Source organism: Nomascus leucogenys, chromosome 1a, assembly GCF_006542625.1.
Source record: "Nomascus leucogenys isolate Asia chromosome 1a, Asia_NLE_v1, whole genome shotgun sequence".
NCBI classification, from domain to species: domain Eukaryota; kingdom Metazoa; phylum Chordata; class Mammalia; order Primates; family Hylobatidae; genus Nomascus; species Nomascus leucogenys.
The window spans coordinates 76,086,130-76,108,977 of NC_044381.1; the positions used below are offsets into that span (position 1 = coordinate 76,086,130).

The 22,848-nt window shown below is 42.3% G+C and overlaps 1 protein-coding gene across 3 annotated transcripts in view; it reads left to right on the plus strand.

The window, feature by feature from the left end:
• The first annotated feature begins 274 nt into the window (after window positions 1–274).
• The window catches only part of DAAM1 (dishevelled associated activator of morphogenesis 1), a 183,118-nt gene continuing 160,544 nt past the window's right edge, over window positions 275–22,848 (plus strand). For all 3 annotated transcript variants that reach the window (XR_004029715.1, XM_030811404.1, XM_030811410.1), the window contains exon 1: window positions 275–432. The gene's annotated coding sequence lies outside the window, so the exon portion shown is untranslated. The remainder of the gene's footprint in view (window positions 433–22,848) is intronic.

Below are 22,848 nucleotides of genomic sequence, written 5' to 3' on the forward strand. Positions count from 1 at the left end.
TCAAGTCAACAGGCACGACCGCAGGGCAGCCCTCCCACTCTCCTGTGAGGTCCGCAGCTGGGCTTCGGAACGACCACCGCTAACACTGCAAGGCTGTCCAAGGCTGGGAGTGGGGCGGGTCCTGAAGGGGGCGGGGAAAAAGGGGCGGGGCAGAAGGGCCGAGGAGTGTGTCGGGAGATGTAGTTCTACGAGTCCCAACAGAAAAGCTGTCTCGGCTCCGCTAATAGATTGGGACTATTACTCCCAGAAGTCTGCGCGCCGGATCAGAGCGTCCATGCGCAGTGGGAGCCACTTTGTATCCTATCAGGCGAGGAGAGGGTGATGTCACCTGCGAGTTAGTAACCTACGAGCGGCTGTGAAGGAAACTGTTTAACCGGATCCCATTGTACCCAGAGTGCAGAGCCGCCTTTCCAGCATGCAGGGGCTGCTCAGGTAAGGGGGACGCTCCTCCTTGCCCGCCGCACTCATTCATTAAGTGGCACTGCTCAGTGGTGCGGGGGTGGGCGTGCTTCCGTGGGCTGGGCGCTGGGTTCGCGGCGCGCCCTCCCGCTGCCTCCCCGGAGCTCCCGGGCCAGTAGGTAAATATTAAACCCGTCCTTCAGGTTGGGTCTGGGTGGGAACGGGACCGAGACAGCTCTCGGCTGCCTCGCTGGGGGTGGGAAAATGGCTGCAGCGCAACGCAAACCGAGGCAGCAGGGAGGAAGACGCCCCCGAGGACTGGGGTCCCTCCCTTTCTTTCTAAGGCGCCCAGCTGGCCGGGGAGCTGGCGGGATAACACTCGCCGCCTTGCTGCAGGCTCCCCGGGGCTGGGGCCGCGGGTACTGCAGCGGCGTCCGGGAGCTCCCGGCCAGGCGGCTCCGAGAGGGAGAACCCCGAGGCAGGCTTGGTGGACACGGCGGTGGCGACAGGGGAGGAGGGACTCGTGTACCCGTTCGCGTCCGAGCAGAGCCCCCAGTACCCCTGGCACCCTCACTTCCAGCCCCATTCGAAAGGGACGGAACGCCTGTAATTCAGACTAAGTTGGACCTAAATGTTTCAAAACAGAGAGAAGGGAAATCCGGCGTTGCGGAGGGAGAGCAGGGTGTTGGCGGCCGGGGAGGCTGCGCCGCCTGCGGACCCGGTTGTGAGGCACCGCAGAGGGCTCCTGCCGCCGATCCCTCTCGGGAGGGCGCATCTCAGTTTCCACGGTCCCTTGGTATAGAGCACCTGGGCTGGGGCGAAGCGCCTGCCCTGAAGCCCTGGGCCAGGAGGTGGTAGCGCGGGGGTGGAGGTGTCGGATAATCTAATAATTAGGCTCGCTGTGGGGCAGGAGGGCTGGATAATCGGGTTTACCCAGCTGGTTCTGAAAGCCAACTGCTTGTGATCGGCTTGCCCTCTGACTGGAGACGTGCACGAGGCCCAGAGCTCTCAGTCCTCTGGATGTTCTTTCCCTTTCCTAGTACCTTCATTTGTTCGTTTACTCATTCATCAAGCCCTGCTAAGGTCTCAAGTTGTTCACGGCCTGGCTTTGCGGAGCTACCTCTCGTCCCATAACATATTTAGTGATGCCTGAACTCCATTCCCTTCTCCTTCATCTCCACTTTCTGGAAAGCATCAAGAGCAAATGCCACCCGTGACCGTTTTGCTGGTAGTTTCTTGAGATTCGAGCAGGACCCAGTGAATTGAAGCGGAGTTGCCTGCAAGATGAATCCCGTTGCCATGGCGACTCCTGCCTTCGGAATCTTAGCCGCTGCCACTGCTGTTTCGATTCGATGTGGCTCTGCGGGCAGCTGGGAGGGAGTGGCTAGTGGGTGTGGTGAAACGCTCGCCCTGGCCCAGCTACTCTCTCCTCCTCGCCCCTTTCACAGCCCGGGGACTCTCCCCTTTCTCTCCTAAATAGCTTGGACACAGTTCTAGACCCGTTTCCCTTCCCCGTGCCACACCTCATCACGCCACCTCTCTCCCTGAAACTAATTGTTTGGCGCCTTTTTCTGAGGCAGACTCTGAAAATTATAATTTGAAAAATCTCTTCCCCCTTTCGGGCTAGCCGCATCATTTCCCCAATAAGGTAGTTCACGATGTTGGAGGCAGCTTTGTCATGAAAGGCGCCCTCCCCTGTTGTGCATAAAGAGAGCTCCCTGGTCACCAGTAAAGGCTCTCAATTTGCTCTAGGTGCAGCTGATTGGAAGTGATTAGGGACAACTAATAACAGTTGGAAGACACTGCAGTCCCTTGTGGTTCTCATAAAATCTACAGCCAGGCTAGAGGGTGCAGGTCCTTGAGGGTGAAGCATGCAGGGCCATAACCAGGAGACTTGGGTCCTACTCTGGCTCTGTCAGGCACTGGCTACTCCACGCTGAGGTTAACCCTTTACCTCTGGGGACCTCAGTCTTCTCTTTGGTAATGTGGGGAAAGGGTAGAGAGGGTTTCCTAACGTTAATTCTAGGTGCAATAGCCTGTGATTCCAAGATAGACTTGGTCATTGCCCTTTTTCGTCCCCGACCCCAAAGTAATCTGAAGTTAAGGGTTTAAACTTGGCTTCTGATACTGTGCCATCAGGTTATATGGACAAGGCAGCTATGTGACTATTTATAATACTGTTTATACTACCGCTACTATTCAGTATCTGGACCCTTCTAATTATACTTTAGTATTATAAATAATTGTTTAGGTTTTGCCTTTTTATAGATTCCTAATGAATGCAGTTATTTGTAATTGCATTAAGTGTAATTGACTTATATAAATATTTTATTTCCCCTCTGCTTGCATTTTATACCAATGTGCATTATCACAGATGTTGCAATTATGGGGGAAAGTGTGTATGAGAGTGTCTATGCATGTGTATCCATAGTCAGGTAAATGCTTGGGATTGCTGTGTGCTTCGTGGTTGACACTTACCATCTTATTTTAAGTAGGTAACTATATCCCCATGAGGAAACAGGATCAGAAGTTGTCACTTTTTTCCTGGAACTTATCATTAAATCAAAATCTCCTTCATTCTTCTGCTTGTCTACCCTACTAGATTATAAACTCCTTGAGGGCAGGGTCTTTGTTTTGTCCTTTTCCATCTCCCCAGCATTTAGAGCAGTTTGTTCATTTGTAGGTCTTTAATAAATATATGTTAAATGAATATTAACTAGCAGAACTATGATTGGAGATCCAAGGTCTGTATTATTTCCACTGATAGTTCTGTCATCCATGGTAATATTCCCCTTAGCTTTCTATCAAGCAGTTTCATTTCATCATACCAAAACTTGTCTGGCATAAAAGGCCTTCTATGTATTTGAAATAGACATATTTCCTAATAATTTGCTTTTAGAATACGTTCACTCATATCGACTGTTTCTTTGTAGTTACAATTTCTTATTACCCCTGAACCAGGCATTTCTAGATTTCTCTCAGTTGCACTATCCTTGGCCCAGATAATCTTCCCAGGAGGTGTATGACACGTGAATAGGGAGAGACACCAAGAGAAAGATACCCGGAAGCTTTTGCCAGGCCACCAGTGTCTCCCAGAAGAGCTGGGAGACAATAGTCCTCTCACCTCAGGCAGAGCTGTTCTGTAAACAGGATCAGTTGTTTCAGGCTGGTTGATGTGAAAGAAATGTGAAAGAACATTTGCCTAATACTTGTAACATGTTACCATCCAGTAGTCGGATTCTGTGGGTTTTCAGGAGCATAAATTAGTAAATTAGTGAGGAGGTGTGATAATGAAGAGGGTGTGGTGGGTCACATCCTTGGGTGGTGCTTACAGGAGCTCCATGAATAGGTGCTAAGGAATTTGAATCCTGGCTTTCTTGTTTTGTGGACATGTTCTGCATGTTAAGGGGTGTGTGTGTGTGTGTGTGTGTGTGTGTGTGTGGTTTTGAGCTACTTTGTTTAAAAGGCTGCTTGTAGTGTTGGCACTATGGTCCTTAAAACAAATAAGGTGTTTACAAACAAAACAGTTCTGATTGAAAGTGTTTCATTTTGTAAATATTTGGGAGACGGCATAAAGAGAAACTTGAGGTCTTGTGTGAAAACACTTTAAAGTCGCAGCTGTTGGACCAGAGGAAACATGCTTTTCCAACAAAGCTTGGTATCCTTGAGTGCCCTAGGTGTTTGGTTCAGGAAATAATCACAGAACTTGTAACTGCTGTGGGGCCCTGCCTGGCTTCAAGCCGTGCTCTGGTATTTCCAGTGTTAAGTCTATCCTTATATTGCTGGAAACAAAGCAAGGTGTCCAACTTCGGTTAGCAAATTTGTTTTCTCTCTAGAGGGGACACCAGTCAAAATAAAAGTTCTGTATTCTATTGTGATTTTTTCCTCTTTGGATGAGGAATATGGTGACTTATTTTGATATTACAATTTCTAACTTGGTAATAGAGGTAATCTTCTAAGTGAATACGAATCTTAAATACGCACGGCATCTGTTGTAGTGGTTTCAAGACCTCAAAGTTTAGGCTGGGCGCGGTGGCTCACGCCTGTAATCCCAGCACTTTGGGAGGCCGAGTTGGGCGGATCACGAGGTCAGGAGATCAAGACCATCCTGGCTAACACGGTGAAAACCCGTCTCTACTAAAAATACAAAAAATTAGCCGGGTGTGGTGGCGGGTGCCTGTAGTCCCAGTTACTCAGGAGGCTGAGGCAGGAGAATGTCCTGAACCAGGGAGGCGGAGCTTGCAGTGAGCAGAGATCGCGCCACTGCACTCCAGCCTGGGGGACAGAGTGAGACTCCATCTCAAAACAACAACAACAAAAAAAACCTCAAAGTTTAGAGGAAATTGATTGCACAGGTACTATTTAAGAAATTGGTACTGAGAGCATTTTCTCTATTTCTGTATGTGGCTTGGAGGTAATGTCTGGTTGACAGATCAGGCTAGGGTGGATGATACCCCTCTTGAAGATGCATTCACTTAGCAAGGGTACTGTCTTTTATGTAGATTGTATTATTTAGAGTGGCTGAGGCTGCTGATAGAGACCAGCGTTGAAGCGTGGATCTGAAGTACACCCCCCTTCTCTGAGGTGTCACCTTGTTTGTAGCCCCACTGAAACAGGGACAGATGAACATGAGATTCAAGTTGATTTTAGTGACCTATATTTCACTCCAGCAGATTTTTTTTTTTTCCAGAAATAAAAGGTTACCTTTTAATTTTTTAGTATCCTTTCCACTGTTATAGGAGCAGGGGGAGAACAGAGCATTTCAGGGAGAGTTTGCATTCATAGTCCACAAGTTTGCATACATAGAACATGTGTCTAAAAATGAACTGAATGTTAAGTCCTAGAAGCACAGCAACAAGTGTACAGAGCCTTCCCCATCACTCCCAATTAATCTGGGGTTACCAAATACACCCTCAGCCCATTGATGTTTAAGCGTTCCTGGTTTTTACTCCGTCTGTGACTTTCTGCAGTAATGGCTGTCCACGTCTGGAATGTGCATCCCTCTGAGTGTCTGGATTATCTTGTGCTTTCATATCTAGCTCAGGTGTCACAGCTTCCAGGAAGCCTTCCCTGCCCTTCCTCCTTAAAGCACTTAGCCTGACCACACAACACTTACAGCTAATTTGATACTGATATTGTATGTGAGGTGCCTACCTCATGCAAAGCCCTTTCTAAGACTTTCCATGGGCTACGTCGTTGACTACACATAATTATACAAGATAGATACTTTTATTGCCATGTTCTAGATGAGGAAACTGAGGCACAGAGAAGTTAAAGAACTTGCCTAGCTTAGGCCACACAGCCTGTAAGTGGCAGACCAGGTTAGGGACTCAAGCAGTCTAGTTCTTTATACATCCTGATGTTGCCTGGTTTCTGACTTTCCAGCACATTATTCTTTTCTCTGCAACTTGAGTTGGGGGAATCACAGCTTCCTTTGAGTCTCTTAATTCTCAGACAGTGCTGGGTCAGTAAGTCCTGGATTAATTGAGAGTAAAATGACTTCTTCATGTCATGGGTTCTTACAGCCTGATTTTCTGGAACAGAAAATGTTGCATAAGATTAAAAATGTTGTTTTTGAGTATTTAAATTATAAAACTTTGGAGCTCTCTTTTGCTGTATGAACGATAGACACATTATTTGAAAAAGGAAATGCTCTTATATTATAGCTCTAAATCTGTTTGGAGCCTGTCCAGCATTAGACCTTATTTGTTAAGTGAGGTAACTTTTCACTTGGTTGAATCCCTCATCTGATAAAAGATCTTCTCACCCAGAACAGGGCCACAGAAGCCTGTGTTGAGAGTTAAGACGGCCCATAATTTCTCAGCTTCCCTCTTCCCTGTAGTCTTTTAACATAAATTGTGAAAGCTCTTTTGAAAAGAAAATAATGAACACTTGAGCAGTAGTCAAACATGTAATCTAATATTGGATAGCCTTAGATATTAAAACAAACTTTTTCCCCCCACCTCAGAAGAGATACTTTTATTTATTTTTACAGTGGAGCAAATTTGGTGCCAAATAAACAATTTCTATTCTTTTAAACCATAGCCACAGTTGTGAATTAAATGGGGAAAGCTAGGGAAGTAAGTTGAATTTCCAAAGCAGTTGGTGCGATTTCCTGACTTACAATAGATCTTTTCCTTTTGGCTTAAAACTAGATATTGTGCCACTTAGACAATATTTAATGAAGACAATTGACTAAAACACAAGGAAATAATAGGAAAGCTATGCCTTAACGGCATATTGCCAGGAAGGGAAACATGAAAACAAAAGGTTTGTTAGCCATTAGGTTACACAATCATAAAATTTTTTGAACAGACATTAATTTCAGAAGGTTTTTTTTTTTTCTTAATCATTCATCTTGGTATACTTTTTTTTTTTTTTTTTGAGACAGAATCTTGCTCTGTCGCCCAGGCTGGAGTGCAGTGGCGCGATCTCGGCTCACTGCAAGCTCCGCCTCCCAGGTTCACGCCATTCTCCTGCCTCAGCCTCCCGAGTAGCTGGGACTACAGGTGTCCGCCACTGTGCCCGGCTAATTTTTTGTATTCTTAGTAGAGATGGGGTTTCACCGTGTTAGCCAGGATGGTCTCGATCTCCTGACCTCGTGATCCGCCCGCCTCGGCCTCCCAAAGTGCTGGGATTACAGGCGTGAGCCACCGCACCTGGCCTCATCTTGTTATACTTTTTAAGTATGTCATTCACCTTTAGTAATAACCTGGGTTTATTCTGTTCTATAAATTACACCAGGATTGGGGTTTTAAGGCTACCTGTATTTTTGCTGGCACACAATTAAGGTCACCTATTAAACTGGTCTTTGTCATTTTTGTGTCTAAAAGAAATACTTGCAGTGTGATTGGAAAATGTTGCCTATCTGATAGACTTCCTGAATTTAGGCTTACAAGAGTAGATAGCCCAGATCCTAGCTTTGGGCATTGTTGGGGTAATACAGATGCCCATCTTTTATTTTCTGAGATAGGTTCTTATATTCTGGCTTGTTGGCTAGCTCAGTTTGTTAGTGACGTACAAACCAGGTCAAGGGCATGGGTTAGCTTTGCCTTGTTTTGGAGCCACAAACTGTACCTGTAATTCTAGTCAGATTTTTTCTGTTTCTTTTTTTTTTTTTTTTTTTAATTAATCATGCTCTTGGGGACTAGACTATACATTGTGGACATATCAGTGCACAGCTATCACTACTAAGGGCAAAAAAAGGTGCCATATTTTAAAGTGAACTGGTAGAGAAACCCTGTAAGTGAGAGGCAAGACTGCCAGCAGCTTGCTAAGGAACCGTATGCTTCTGACAGTTGTCCTCCTTTGAAGATTAGGTCAGGACTAGGGGCAGCTTCTTGAAAGTTTGCCAAAGCCAATAGCCTTGATCTTTTTCCTTTCTTGGCAGAATGACAGATGCCATCAATGTGTGTTTGGGTGCTACTTCTGGGCTTACTCTTCGATAAAGTTCTGGATTTTTGTGCCCAAGAAGAAGAGTAAAGGATGGTGGTCAACATTATTCACCAGATGAGATAGATTGTTCATATGTGCCCAAGCTTAAATTTGTATTAGTTTCATAGAGATTTGGTAAAACCAAGCAGTGAAATGTTTAGACACAAGTTAGAACCCGCAGTTCTGTAACAAGAGGTTTAGACCAGGAACCCTTCTAAATCCCCAGAATTTACTACAAAACTAATTGTAAGAAATTGGCCGGGCGCGGTAGCTCACGCCTATAATCCCAGCACTTTGGGAGGCCGAAGCGGGCAGATCACAAGGTCAGGAGATTGAGACCATTCTGGCTAACATGGTGAAACCCCATCTCTACTAAAATTACAAAAAATTAGCCGGGCATGGTGGCGGGCGCCTGTAGTCCCAGCTACTCCGGAGGCTGAGGCAGGAGAATGGCGTGAACCCGGGAGGCGGAGCTTGCAGTGAGCAGAGATTGTGCCGCTGCACTCCAGCCTGGGTGACAGAGCGAGATTCCATCTCAAAAAAAAAAAAAAAAAAAAAAAAGAAAAACTAATTGTAAGAAATTAAAGGAAATGAAACAGACAGCTTAAACTGTTTGAAGAACCTTGCTGCATTCTCTATTTTTGAAAGTTGGTGAAATTGTGAATATGGAAAATGTCATACATTTCTGTTCAAGGCAACCCATTTGGAATTCTTTTTTTTGTTGTTGTTTTTTTGTTTTTTTGAGACCGAGTCTCTCTCTGTCGCCCAGGCTGGAGTGCAGTAGCGTGATCTCAGCTCACTGCAAGCTCCGCCTCCCAGGTTCCTGCCATTCTCCTGCCTCAGCCTCCCGAGTAGCTGGGATTACAGGCGCCCACCACCACGCCCAGCTGATTTTTTGTATTTTTAGTAGAGACAGGGTTTCACCGTGTTAGCCAGGATGGTCTCAATCTCCTGACCTTGTGATCTGCCCAACTCGGCCCCCAAAGTGGTGGGATTACAGGCGTGAGCCACTGTGGGAATTATTTTTTCAAATGCAACTATAGTTAACTCATTGTTAGTGGCTCTATTTGATTTAGGCTGATGGTGGAAAAGAAACAACAATACCATTTCTGTTTGGTTTCCCCATCCTGTTTGTGTGGCAGTCATTTCTGCGTTAGAGGTACTTTGCTCAGCACTGTTGGTAATGTGAACTAAAAGTCAGAGGACATGCAATAAATAAATGCTAGAATTGAAGCCAATGGCTGAGACTGACCACACCATGTTCTCAGAAGGTTAAATGAACAGGCCTGCTATTACATTTTCGTATTTTAAAAATCAAGAATAGAGATTGAACAGCAAATACTCTATGACCCATTTAGGGCTTGAGATTCTGTGAGTAGGTGACACTTCCAACTATAGAAGTTCTAGGAACTGTGGCAGGAAACTGCCTTGCCTGTGATATTTTCTGCTAAGGGCTGGTTAACATTTTTTTAAAAATGTATATAGTTTTACATTTAACCCAATTTCTTTTCAGGCTATGGCTGAAGTTACGTTTCTTCCATGCCTTACCTTTTCTTTCTATACTCCTTGCATTGCAATTTGACAGTTCTGCTCTTTTGGCTTCTCTGTGGGCAGGGTGAGATGGCGGTCTCCAGTCTGCCAAGTTCCATATCTTGGGAGCCCCATCACTGACCTTACAGAAAAGCATGTCTTTCTCCCTTAACCCTCTAACTTAGAATGAGAGCTGTGAGGCAGCTGGGAGAGGAAGGCTTACATTGTAATTCTCTCAAGCTTAGATTGTTTTTCTGACGAACAAGTTGAGGGAAGTAGGTAGAGGGGAGGACAGAGAGAGTTGCTGGGTTTCACTTATCTTATCATTTGTTTCCCTCTGGATGGCCTTTGTTTATGCTGTCTCTTCAGGCCAGGAATTCCTCCAACAGAAAGCATGTGTACACTCGGGGACATTCATATCGGGGCTTCCGTCTTCTTGTGTTTCCATTTGCTGATTTGCCTTTCTTTTGAGACGTGGTCTTGCACTGTTGCCCAGGCTGGAGTACAGTGGTGCAATCTTGGCTCACTGCAACCTCCGCCTCCTGGGTTCAAACTATTCTCCTGCCTCAGCCTCCCAAGTAGCTGGGATTACAGGTACCCACCACCATGCCCAGCTAATTTTTCTATTTTTAGTACAGACAGGGTTTCAACATGTTGGTCAGGCTGGTCTCAAACTCCTGACCTCATGATCCGCCTGAACTCCTGACCTCGTGATCCGCCTGCCTCGGCTTCCCAAAGTGCTAGGATTACAGGCATGAGCCACCGTGCCTGGCCCCATTTGCTGATTTGCCTTTCTTCTCTACAGCCTAATCTGGAAGGAGGGGTGGAAATACTTAACCTGCTTTTAATGCTTCTATTAGGGGATAAAGAGATTTTAAAACAGTGATGTGGGGCAAACATATGGATGACTTTTCTAATGAGGAAGGAGGATAATGCTGAGTAAATGTAGATTCATTTTACATGTAACTTCTGTTTGGTAGAGTGTTTAATCACACATGTTTGACACCTTGAATGAAATCTCTTCACCTGTCTTTTGGTGCTTTGCAGTTGCACAGAGGAAAAGACACACTGTTTGACTTTAGGTTCAGTTTGGGTAATCGTGGCAATTCCTTTAAACTTTCTGGACCTCTCTTTCCTCATTCACAGTATATTCACATAGAATAAGCTATCTTCTGGATAAAAATTCTAAATTTTTGGGAAGACAGTATCCTCTTAAAATAATGACTTCACTTATGTGGCACTGTGTACTCGTCAAAGTAATATCCATTGAGTTTCCCTAAAATGGAGATCAGTGAGGGAGGACTCCAATTTTTCGCCTCCAGTTTTCAACCTTGGCCGCCCCTGCCTTGGCACAGTGTCCTGAGATCCTGTTCTTGGCTGGAGCTAAGCCCCATGATCTGATCCCCAGTCTCTTCTCAACTGCACAACTCAGGAGTTCTGTAGGATATAAGGGATGAAACTCGACAGAGTCTTTTGGTGGTCATACAGTTCTGTTTAAATTGATCATCACTTTTTAGTTTCTACTTAATTGTTTTTCTTTTTTTAAATTTGACATGAGGTCTTAAACTCCTGGCCTCAAGCAATCCTCCCCGCCTCAGCCTCCCCAGTTGCTGGGATTACGGGCGCATGCAATCGTGCCGAGCTGATCATCACTTTAAACTGGAGTCTGACCACCAGGGGGTCCACAGAGTGAATGTAGCCAGCTGTCCATGTTTTGCTTGGGCAGTACAGTATTATTTTTAGAAAGGAGTGATATTTTAGTGAGCATTTATGTTCTGATTTGTCACAGACCTTACCATACTCTAGTGCCTAATGCACAGCCACTTAGTTTATGTGATATTTATCTCCTTGGCCCTTGAAGGCATTGAGTTTGTGATTCCTATTTTCAACTAAATTAAATTGGGATGAATGTCTCTTCAAAGGTTTATCTAGCGGTGGGCTGGCAGATGACCCATTTTTGTACTCTAACCCAGGGTTTCCCAACATCAGCACTCTTGAAATTTGAAACTGGATAATTATTTGTTGTGAGGCAGATTGTGCTGTGCACTGTAGGATGTTTAACAGCATCCCTGGCCTCTACCCACTAGATGCCAGTAACATCCCCTCCTCCAGTTGTGACAGCCCAAAATGTCTCCAGACATTGCCAAATGTCCCCTGGGGGCAAAAATCACCCCTGGGGATGATTTTGACAGAGTTTTGGATGGTCTGAAGACTTTAATCATTGAACCAAGCCTGGATATTTAGGGGATAAATTGGCATTCATCTGGGAAACTGCGCCACCCTGCCGTTTTTATTTATTTGGGCAGTTGGTTAGAGCAAAGTAAAGGTCAGTGGATTAGACCCTTTAGGGTCACTTCTCCATTCTTCCATGACCACAGCCTGGGAGGCCAGCCACATTTTAAGGACATGTCTTTGGTCACAACAGGAGACTTTGTGAGACACTGATGCTGGGTCAGGGTAAGCCCAGCAGATCTAGTAGGTAAACAGCTTTGAAGCCCATGGCCTGTGTTGGTAGGTCAGTAATGCTATCTGTGGGTAAGGAGGATGAGGCTTTGGGGAAAGGGAAGGCCAACTCTGTCATTATTGTCAAATGCCAAAATGCTTTAGAAAAAAAACCTTAAGCTTTAAAAATGACAGCTTATCTCAAATCAGCAGTGTGGGAAGGGCTGTGAAGAGGATTAGCACAGTGATGTTCCAGTTTTTTTTCCTCCCCCAAACAAGAATATTTTTTAAGCTTGACTCTAAAACTTGGGCTTTGGCAACACTGAAACTTGCCTTGCCTTTCAGAAAAAACATTGATAAGATCTTCCGGGTACAAAATGAAAATGTCATAAGGTTTTAAAAACCAACCCAAGTTCCTTTCTTGAGCAACTAATGCAAAGATAATGCTTAAGGAAGCATATATTTTCATGTAAAATGTAAAACAACGTTGCTTCGCAGTTTGATAGGTGGGACTTCTGAGGATATCCAAGCCTCTTCTGCTCTGTCTGGTCTTGCAGTTCTCCGCCCTGGATATGCATCAGAATGTTCGCAGTGGATTTTAAAAAAGATGTTTAGGGATGCTGACTCAGTAGATGTGGAGTTGGGGCCCATTCTACAGGATTCTTAAAGATCCCCAGGTAGGCGGGGAGCAGTGGCTCACGCCTGTAATCCCAACACTTTGGGAGGCCGAGGCGGGTGGATCATGAGGTCAGGAGATCGAGACCATCCTGGCTAACATGGTGAAATCCCGTCTCCACTAAAAATACAAAAAATTAGCCTGGCACGGTGGTGGGTGCCTGTAGTCCCAGCTACTCGGGAGGCTGAGGCAGGAGAATGGTGTGAACCCGGGAGGCGGAGCTTGCGGTGAGCAGAGATTGTGCCACTGCACTCCAGCCTGGGCGACAGAGGGAGACTCCATCTCAAAAAAAAAAAAAAAAAAAAAAAAAAAAAACAAGAAAAAAGAAAAAAAAAATCCCCAGGTAATTCTGACATTCAACAAAAGGGGAAAATAGGTGAGAAGAGTGAAATATCTTGGGCTCGGGAAATGTAGTTATAGTTGCAGATGTGGGCTGGGTCTGGCTGCTTAGCTGGTTAAGTACACAGCTTTGTTTTTAAAAATTCCATGTCTGGCTGGGCATGGTGGCTCATGCCTGTAATCCCAGTACCTTGGGAGGCTGAGGTGGGTGGACCACCTGAGGTCAGGAGCTCGAGACCAGCCTGGCCAACATGTCAAAACCCTGTCTCTACTAAAAATGAGCTGGGTGTGGTGGCTGGTGCCTGTAATCCCAGCTACTCGGGAGGCTGAGCAGGAGAATTCCCTTGAACCCAGGAGGTGGAGGTTGCAGTGAGCCAAGATTGTGTTCCTACACTCCAGCCTGGGCGACAGAGTGAGACTCCATCTCCACGCCCCGCCTCACCCCGCTTCTAAAAAAAAGTAGCTGAGCATAGTGGTACACATCTGTAGTCTCAGCTACTCGCAAGGCTGAGGCAAAATCACTTGAACCCAGGAGGCGGAGGTTGCAGTGAGCCAAGATGGTGCCACTGTACTCCAGCCTGGGCGACAGTGCGAGATTCTGTCTCAAAAAAAAAAAAAAAAAAAAAAAATTCATGTCCATTTTGGTGTGACTATTTGAAAAGATTTTTTTAGAATTTTGAATTTGTGAAAAGGAAGGGTCTTTTACCTGTCATATAGTGTGCACTACCTAATACACTGAACCTAATGCTTCTAATAATATTGAAGTTGTATTATATTTTGGCAGGTTTTACTGAAAAACCTCTAAATCTGTAGATGAATCAATTTACATTTTAATCTACTGTGTAAAAGAAGGCAACAAACTACCCATTCACAAATAATCAGTACCATGAGCATCCTTGAGATAAAAATTCAGCGGGAGAGTAGTAATAAATGCTTTTCTTAGCCTTCCTTCTAGAGAAAGATCTAAAATAATCTAGAAAGGATCTAGGTTCTTTCACAGCTACCTCTGTGAGCTTCCTGGGAGACCCTCCTCTGGCGTCATAGACGTGGGCAGGTCCGTTTCAAGCTTCCCTCAGTCTGTTTCATGTTGCCAGCATTACATCTCATGGAGGACCTTGTCTTTGGCCCAGAGTTATAATGACCCAAGGGGATGGGAGATCAAATAAAGTGGCTTTAAAAAAACATTCAGGCAGAATTTCAGATCCAGGCTTCCAGCAAGCATAGCAGAAGCAAGGAAAATGGCTGATTTTTAGGGGAAAATATACTTGGCATTTTGTGGACTATCCCATAAACCATAAAAGCAACACCTTAAAACATCATTCATTTGTTCATTTGCCATTTAAAAAATGTTTTTAGTGTTGAGCGTATACATTTCAGAATGCTGTATGTTCTTAGAGAAATCCCCAGTTTTTTCCTTTGTAGTACAGAAGTCTTGCTTTACTTAAATAAAGCTCAGATTATCCTCTGTCTTCAGCTTCTGAAATAAACATTACCTGTGCAATAGGTGAAGAGTTTCCCCAATGAAATGCTCTTTGCTTTCCCTGGCAGGTGCTTTCATGTTTTGCTTATTTGGAGCATGTTCATTTTTTTCAAAGGAATGTTTACAACATCAGTTATGGAAGTTCTACAATCCCAAATCAGTTTTTAAGATAGTTGTTATGCCTATGGTCAAATCTACCTCCTGTTCTTTTCTTTCCTAAATGTCGATTTTGAGTCTTGAATGCCCAAGGCTTTCTACTACTAGGGAAATGTATTAGCATAACATAGTATTGAAGAAAGAAGGACAGTTAAAGACAGAGCATGAGCTTTCTTTTTTTTTTTTTGAGATGGAACCTCGCTCTGTCACCCAGGCTGGAGTGCAGTGATGCGATCTCTGCTTACTGCAAGCTCTGCCTCCTGCGTTCATGCCATTCTCCTGCCTCAGCCTCCCGAGTAGTTAGGACTACGCCCGCCACCACTTCTGGCTAATTTTTTTTTTTTTTTTTTTTTTGTATTTTTAGTAGAGACGGGGTTTCGCCATATTAGCCAGCATGGGCTTGATCTCCTGACCTCGTGATCCGCCCGCCTCAGCCTCCCAAAGTGCTGGGATTATAGGCGTGAATAGCTTTCTTTTGGAGATGATGAAGATGTTCTAAAAGTAGTGGTAATAGTGACACATTTGTGAATCTCCTAAAACCCACCAAATCGTACAGTGTATATGGATGAATTTTATGGTACACAAACCGTATCTCAAAATAAAGCTATTATTAAAAAACATTTAAAAGAATCAGACTAAGTAGAATCTTAGATTTTTAGGCCTTAGGGATAATACTACTTTCCCATTTGTTATCTTCATGTACATCTCATTTTTTCCTCTAAATAAACAGAGTATGACATGCACAAAGGATAGATGTGGCAATTCCTTAATATTTATGGACCACTTGAGATATGAGAATCTTTGTTACAAAGAAATTTTTGTTGTAGTGGAATCTGGTCTATGTTTTTCTCATACATCCTAATCATGAGCTAGGGTATTAGAGGATAAAAAGCTTTGTTATACTTTATACCTGCTGTGAGGACAAGCTAAGGTTTTGGTGATGCCTTTGACTTGGTCACAATGTGCTTTAAATGTGTTCATTTGATTATTTTGCAGCATGTTTCTGCTGTAGAAGTCTTCATATTGTAAAAAGCATTCAAGTATGAACTCTTGCCTATAAAACTAACTGTGTTGGATAAGAAATGTTTTATTTAACAGGGATTATGTAGCTCAAGGTTTCTCAAATTTGGATTCATGATCGTCTGTGAAACACTGTATTAAAAGTTAAATTGCCAAATGTTTAGGTGCTCACTTGGTGTTGATGAGATCATAAACCCATGTGCAAAGGTAGGCCTTGAGATACTGTGGTGTTATTTGGTTATAAAATGCTTATGAAGGTGTATTAGTTTTATTACTGCATAATAAATTACCACAAACTTAGTGGCTTAGTAGTCTGCACATGCTGTGGCTAGATTCTCTGCCCAGGGTCTTAGCAGGCAAAACTCCAGGTGTCAGCCGACATGCTGTAGTCTTCAGCTGGGGCTCAGGGGCTTCTTCCAAGCTCATGAATTGTTGGCAGAATTTATTTCCTGTGACCATAGGACTGAGGACCACTAGCTGTGGGCCAGGGACTGCTTTTAGCTTCTAGAGGCCACCCACATTCTGTTCCACATGGCCCACATTGGCAGTTCACAGTGTGGATGTTTGCTTTCTTCCATGCCACGTGCAGAACATCTCTCTGATTTTTTTCCCTGCAATCAGCTGGAGAAGAGGCTGATATTAAAAGGCTCGCCTGATTAGGCCAAGCCCACCCAGGGTAATCTTCTTTTGACCATATAATGAAACATAATCAAGAGAGTGGTATCTCATCATAGTGACTGGTTCTATCCACATTTAAAGTGGGGAAGGGAATTATATGAGGGCAAGGATGTAATGGGATATCATTTAAAGTTCTGCCTGTCATATCAGGTAACATACATTTATACCATTATACTCTTGATGATTATTAAAATGAAAACACAAAATCCAAAAAATCATCAGAATGGGGCTGGTGCAATGGCTCACGCCTGTAATTCTAGCACTTTGGGAGGCCGAGGCACGCGGGTCACTTGAGGTCAGGAGTTCGAGACCAGCCTGGCCAACATGGCAAAAACCTCTCTCTTAAAAAATAAAAAAATAAATAAATAAATATATAAAAATCATCAGAATGAATGGCAGCTCACAAATATGCTTCACGACTTCCTCTGTCTTCCTAAAGTGATCCCCCCATCAGATTTATTGCTTCCTGTTGCTACTTTTTTTGTTTTATGTGGAGTGAAAATGAAGATTTTAAAAACATTTTATTATTGAACATTTCCTACACATATACATAGAGAAACTAATATAACTAGTGTGAAAATCCTCCATGTTATTTTGTCCTGTAGAATTTTCCACAGTCTGGAACTCTTGTTACAGCATGATTTTCTGTTTACTCTAGTTCCTGTAAATTTGTTACACTGAAAATAATTGATGTCTTATACTATCTGGTCACTAGAGGTAGAAAAACTATGTGATAAACAGTGTGTATTGGCAAAATTTATTAGGTCCATGTATATATATTTCAAGAAGCATACACATTTCGCAATAAAGCAAATGTCAGGTTTTCCAGATTCCTATTATTGAGAACAGTTTAAGTTTTTATATATTTACAATGTATTAATTAGTTCAGTTAAGGTTCTTACAGAAAATAGATAACATTTAAAAATATTAAGTGATGTTTGGATTTGCTGAGATCTTTGACCTGAGTGTGTTTGTTGAATCAGGTTTTAGCTTCTTTAAAAGGAAAAAAAAAATTCTTAAAGGAGAAAGACATTTGAGTTTTGAGTTTTGGAAGATGACTAGATTTAAAAATTGAGGTCATGAAATAATTGCTTTTTTACAGTGAGGCTTTGCTAGTTATTTCATATCTGTAGGTTCTCCAAAGACATGTCTTTTGTCCTTAAAGACATGATATACTATATTTAAAATCTTTACCATTGGAATATTCTATTTTTAAAAATGCAACACTTTATATTGTGTTAAGAGAATAATTTCATATGGTTGTCCCTGAAAGAAAATAGAAGAGGTTATCTAACTTAAACTTCATTTTGTAGGAAAAGATACCCTTGGGATGAGATAAATAAGAATACAGTAGGTTAGAAGAGAGGATGGCCAACTTTTTCTCTAAAGGTTCGAGTGGTAAGTTTTTTTGTTTTTGTTTTTGTTTTTTTGAGACAGGGTCCAGGGTAGACCTCCCCGAGCTCAGGTGATCCTCCCACCTCAGCCTCCTGAGTAGCTGGGACTACTACGCCTGTCTAAATTTTGAAGAATTTTCATAAAGACAGGGATCTCACTATGTTGCCCAGGCTGGTCTCGAACTCCTGGGCTCAAGCAATTCTCCCACCGTGGCCTCCCAAAGTTGCTGGAATTACCAGCATGAGCTACTGCACCTGGCCCTCAAAGTGTTCTAAACTATGCGCAAATAGAGAACCTGAAGAGATTTTTCCTTAACCTCTCTTGATACATGTGAGATTGTGTAATTCACTTGATCATTCTGGGGCTCAGGTATTTTTTTTCTTTTTTTTTTTGAGACGGAGTCTCGCTCTGTCGCCCAGCCTGGAGTGCAGTGGTGCGATCTTGGCTCACTGCAAGCTCCGCCTCCCAGTTCATGCCATTCTCCTGCCTCAGCCTCCTGAGTAGCTGGGACTACAGGTGCCCGCCACCATGCCTGGCTAATTTTTTGTATTTTTAGTAGAGACAGGGTTTTACCGTGTTAGCCAGGTTGGTCTCATTCTCCTAACCTCGTAATCCGCCCACCGTGGCCTCCCAAAGTGCTGGGATTGCTGGCGTAAGCCACTGAGCCCGGTCAGATATTTCATCTATAAAATAAGATATACTTACCTCACTCTTATTCCAGTGTTTAAAATTAATTGGAAAAAAGATTAGAGCTTCTAGAATGCAGGGTGTTAACAGTAGAAACTCTTTAGGATCAAACTACTTCGAGGAGGAAAGTAGTAAGAAATATTGGGAATCAAGTCTACTTTTCTGAAATTTTGACAAATTGGTTTGTATTATCTTCAGCTACATTTAGCAAAAAATACTGTAGTAGATTTAGGAACTAAAGTAGAGTCTGGACTGGGTTTGTTTTGTTGAATTAGTAAAACTTATTTATCATAGCTTACATTTGTTTTAAAACATATTTTGATTAATTATTAATTTATTTTTAATCAGTGTTGTGGCCTGTATGCAGGAACTGATCTATTGGTAGATAGTTGGTGCTAAAGAATAATTCTCAAAGAGTTTAAAAATAAGATTCGCAAAATTATAAACACATGCCAACAATTTTAATTCATTAGTTAATGAGGGAACCAGTAAGATGTTAAGGGTCGTTCACAGGAGAATTTGAAGAACAGGTACCTATATGTCTGCCTGTGTATCTGTCATCTATCCACAATCAGAAATGCTGAAATAAATTTGCTAGTGTATACAGCACTGGTTAATATTTTCAAGGGCCGTAAAATGCAATGTTTGCTTATCTTTTCTATAGGCATGTAAGGCAATTATATCACTGCCAGACAAAATTCGTTTGTTTTGCTGTGGACAAGAGGCCTTACATTACTGTGTGTTTTTTGCAAGTGAGTTTCTGCCTCTACAGAGCTGTGAGATAGTCTAGTCCAACAGGTTCTCAAACTTTTCGATTTCAGGAACCTTTGACTCTACTAAAAATTGAAGATCCCAAAGAGATTTTACCGTGTAATATATTTATCATGTCAGAAATTAGAATTAAGAAGCTTTAAAACTATTCATTTCATTTAAAACATATCAATAATGAAACCTATTTCATGTTATGTGAATGATGACTTCATCATGGGTATTAAAGCTCCTCAAAAATTCTACTGTATGCTTGTTGAGAGAGTAAGAGTGAAAATGACAACATTCTAGTGTTATAATGAAATTAGTTTTGAACTCACAAACACACTGAAAAGTCCTCTGGCTCTCCAGGACTCCTCAGATCATACTTTGAGAACCACTGGCCTAATTACAAACAAAAAAGTCAAAGATCATCCCTGGAGGGCCTCTTAGACCACAAATCGCACTCCATTGAGAGGATACCCAGTAATCTCTTTTGCTCACTTCTGAATCTTGGGTTTTTTCCTGACAGTAGTCCCTTCTCTGAGAAATGTTGCCGTGCCTAGCATGGGGAATTTTCAAGGCCATTCTGAAACTATTAAGTCAGAAACTTATTTTTTGGTTATAATATTAATTTAGGTTCACTGTGGGGGAAAAAAACAACGCAGAAAAGTACATAGAAATAGATAAAAATCTTAATGAAGTTTTAAAAATGCTTTTGATTATACATTACCTGCGCTCTTTTGCATTCTCCCCCCAATTAAATATTGTCATAAGCATTTTTCATGTAATTAAAACTCTTAATAAAACTCTTAGATGGCTCACTTTATTTTCATTTTATACATGGTACTGAGAAATAAAAATAAAATCCTAAGCCTCCCAGTTGACCGAACAGACACCCTGTTGTCCAAGGGGACTCCCAGGGAAACCTTAAAAATTGCATTCCTGGCCATGATGGAATGGGAGATTTGATGCATCTTAGTATGCCCCTTCCTTATGAGCCTTTAACCAGCATTCCTTCCTAAGGAGTAAGCAGAAGCCAACTCCAGAAAACAAGAAACGAATGAGTCATAACTTCATCGCCTTCAGCCAATCATCTGAGGCCATGGCCGGACTCCCCATCTTTGCAGTTTCGATGTGGCAGCTCACCAGTTTCACAATGCATCCCTTCCTAAAAGCTGACCACCATCTCTAGGCAGGTTTTGGCCAACTCTCCCAGGAGGTCCAGTGAGGGTTTTCACGTCCTCTGCTTTGCCTTTTGACATCAGAGGGCTGAAAACTCAACCATCAGATCATGCTAATGCCACTGTTTTTTGAACATATGACCCATGAATAGGCATCAATATCATTTGGATGTTTGTCCCCTCCAAATCTCATGTTGAAATGTAATGCCCAATGTTAGATGTGGGGCCTGGTGGGAGGTGTTTGGGTCATGAGGGTAGATCCCTCATGAATGGCTCAGCACCATCCCCTTGGTGACGAGTAGGTTCTCGCTCAGTTCAGGCAAGATATGGTTGTTTAAAAGAGTTTAGGACCTTCCCCCATCTTTCTCTTGCTCCCTCTCTGGCCATGTGATGTACCGGCTTCCCTCTTCGCCTTCTGCCCTGATTGTAAGCTTCCTGGGCCTCACCAGAAGTCCAGCACTGTTGGTGCCGTCCATGTACGGCCTGCAGAACCATGAGCAAATTAAACCTCTCTTCTTTATAAATTATCCAGCTTCAGATATTTCTTTATAACAACACAAAAAAACTCCCAATACAGGCATGAAGCTTAGTTGCGCATGTGCATGTCTCTCCTTTCATAAATATTCAGGACTCCTCCTATAATCTGTTAAATACTTATATTTGACCATCCCTCTTGGCATACATTTCTGTTCCCTTTACTCCTCCCTCCAAGTGCTTGCAGGATGGCCAGTCTGCAGGCTGTTATCTTTTATGAGAAATAAAGCTCTCCTTTCCAAATTTATGAACCTTATGATTCTTCAGTTCACAGTACAAGATAACCATTTTTGTTTTTCCATTAAAATTATGAACATCTTTTCCATGTTTTAGATTATTTTCTTAGGATAAATTCATAGAAATAAATGAGACAAAAGGTGTGTAATTTTCATTTTTCTAAAAGGACAGATGGTCCCCAACTTAACGATGGTTCCACTTGCAGTTTTTTGATATTACCACAGTGGGAAAGCAGTATGCATTCAGTAGAAATTGTACTTTGAATACCCACACAACCATTCTATTTTTCATTTTCAGTATAGTATCTAATAAATTCCATGAGATATTCCACACTTTATTATACAATAGGCTTTGTGTTAGATAATTTTGCCCAATTGTAGGGTAATGTAAGTGTTTTTGAGCATGTTTAAGGTAGGCTAGGCTAAGCTATAGTATTCAGCAGGTTGGTGTATTAAATGTATTTTCAACTTACACTATTATCAATGTACAATGGCTTTATCAAGATGTAACCCTGTTGTAAGTCAAGGAACATCTATATGACCAAATCTTCCTCAAGGGAGGTTTTGCAGGGGCCAGGCACAGTGACTCATGCCTGTAATTACAACACTTTGGGAGGCCAAGGCAGGAGGATCACTTGAGCCCAGGAGTTTGAGACTAGCCTGGGCAACATAGGGAGACCCCCACCTCTACAAAAATACAAAAAAAAAAAAGGAAAAAAAGTAGATGGGCATGGTGGTACACACATGTAGTCCCAGCTACTTGGGGTGTGTGGGCTGAGGTGGGGGGATTGCTTGCGCCCAGGAATTTGAGGCTGCAGTGAGCTATGATACAGCCAGTGCACCCCAGCCCGAGGGTCTGAATGAGACCGTCTCTAAAACAAAAGAGAAAACAACCAAAACCAAAACAACAACAAAGTTTTGCAAATTGACGCTCTTGACAGTAAAAGAGCATTAAAGCATTTTTCACTTCACCATTGCCTACAATGAGTATTATTATATTACAATTATCTGTGATTGGACAACTAGCAAAAGCTATCACATTGTATTTTTGCATTTTAAAAATTTATTAAATACAACTTTCCTCCCTAGGTCATTTATATTTTTCCTTTCTTAAATGGCTTGTTTGCAAATTTATCTATTTAAATCTCAATATTTTTTAAATGAACAGAAATGGGAATAATTAGCAATGCAAATAAGCCAACACTTTTCATAAATATAATAAGCAATCATTAAACCCTTTGGAAGGAAACTTATGATATCTGCAGGTACATTTTAAATGATCTAAAATATTTCTCTGTGATTAAGGGTCTCTTGCTTCAGTTTTGCATAATTAATTATCTTAACATACCCTCTCCTCATTATCTGGAGGGAAGCCTCAGGCTAGCTTCTGTCATTTTCTTGCCAATTTGCATTTCCTGGAGTTTGCCTTCGTGTTTTCTTAATCTTAGTAGTTTTCTGCTGATGGTGTGACTGCTACAAAGAAGGCTTTTCTGAAGGCATAAAAACTGGGAAATGATACATAGTTTTTCCATTGGACTAAACTTGTTTGGAAAATAAGGAGGTAGAACAATGAAATAATCCAAATATTATGAGGAGAGAGGGAGAAGTTTATATTATAATGATTTATTGATAAAAGAAATGTTATGCCCAGTACATTTTGTTTATACATGGTGTTGTAAAACAGATCCAAATGCTTGGCTAAAATATTTACAGCATTGCCTGTACAGCACCTAAATTTTACAAAATGCTGTACTTATGGTCCAATTGCCTTTTTGTCAGTATATCATAAACCAATATTGTAGGAGAAATGGGTTTTCTTTTAAATGCTTTAGGTTTGGTAAAGCACTTTAGGTTTGCTTTAGGTAATTTAAACAGAGAAATAAATCTTCTTCCAAGCATAGAGAGCTTCAT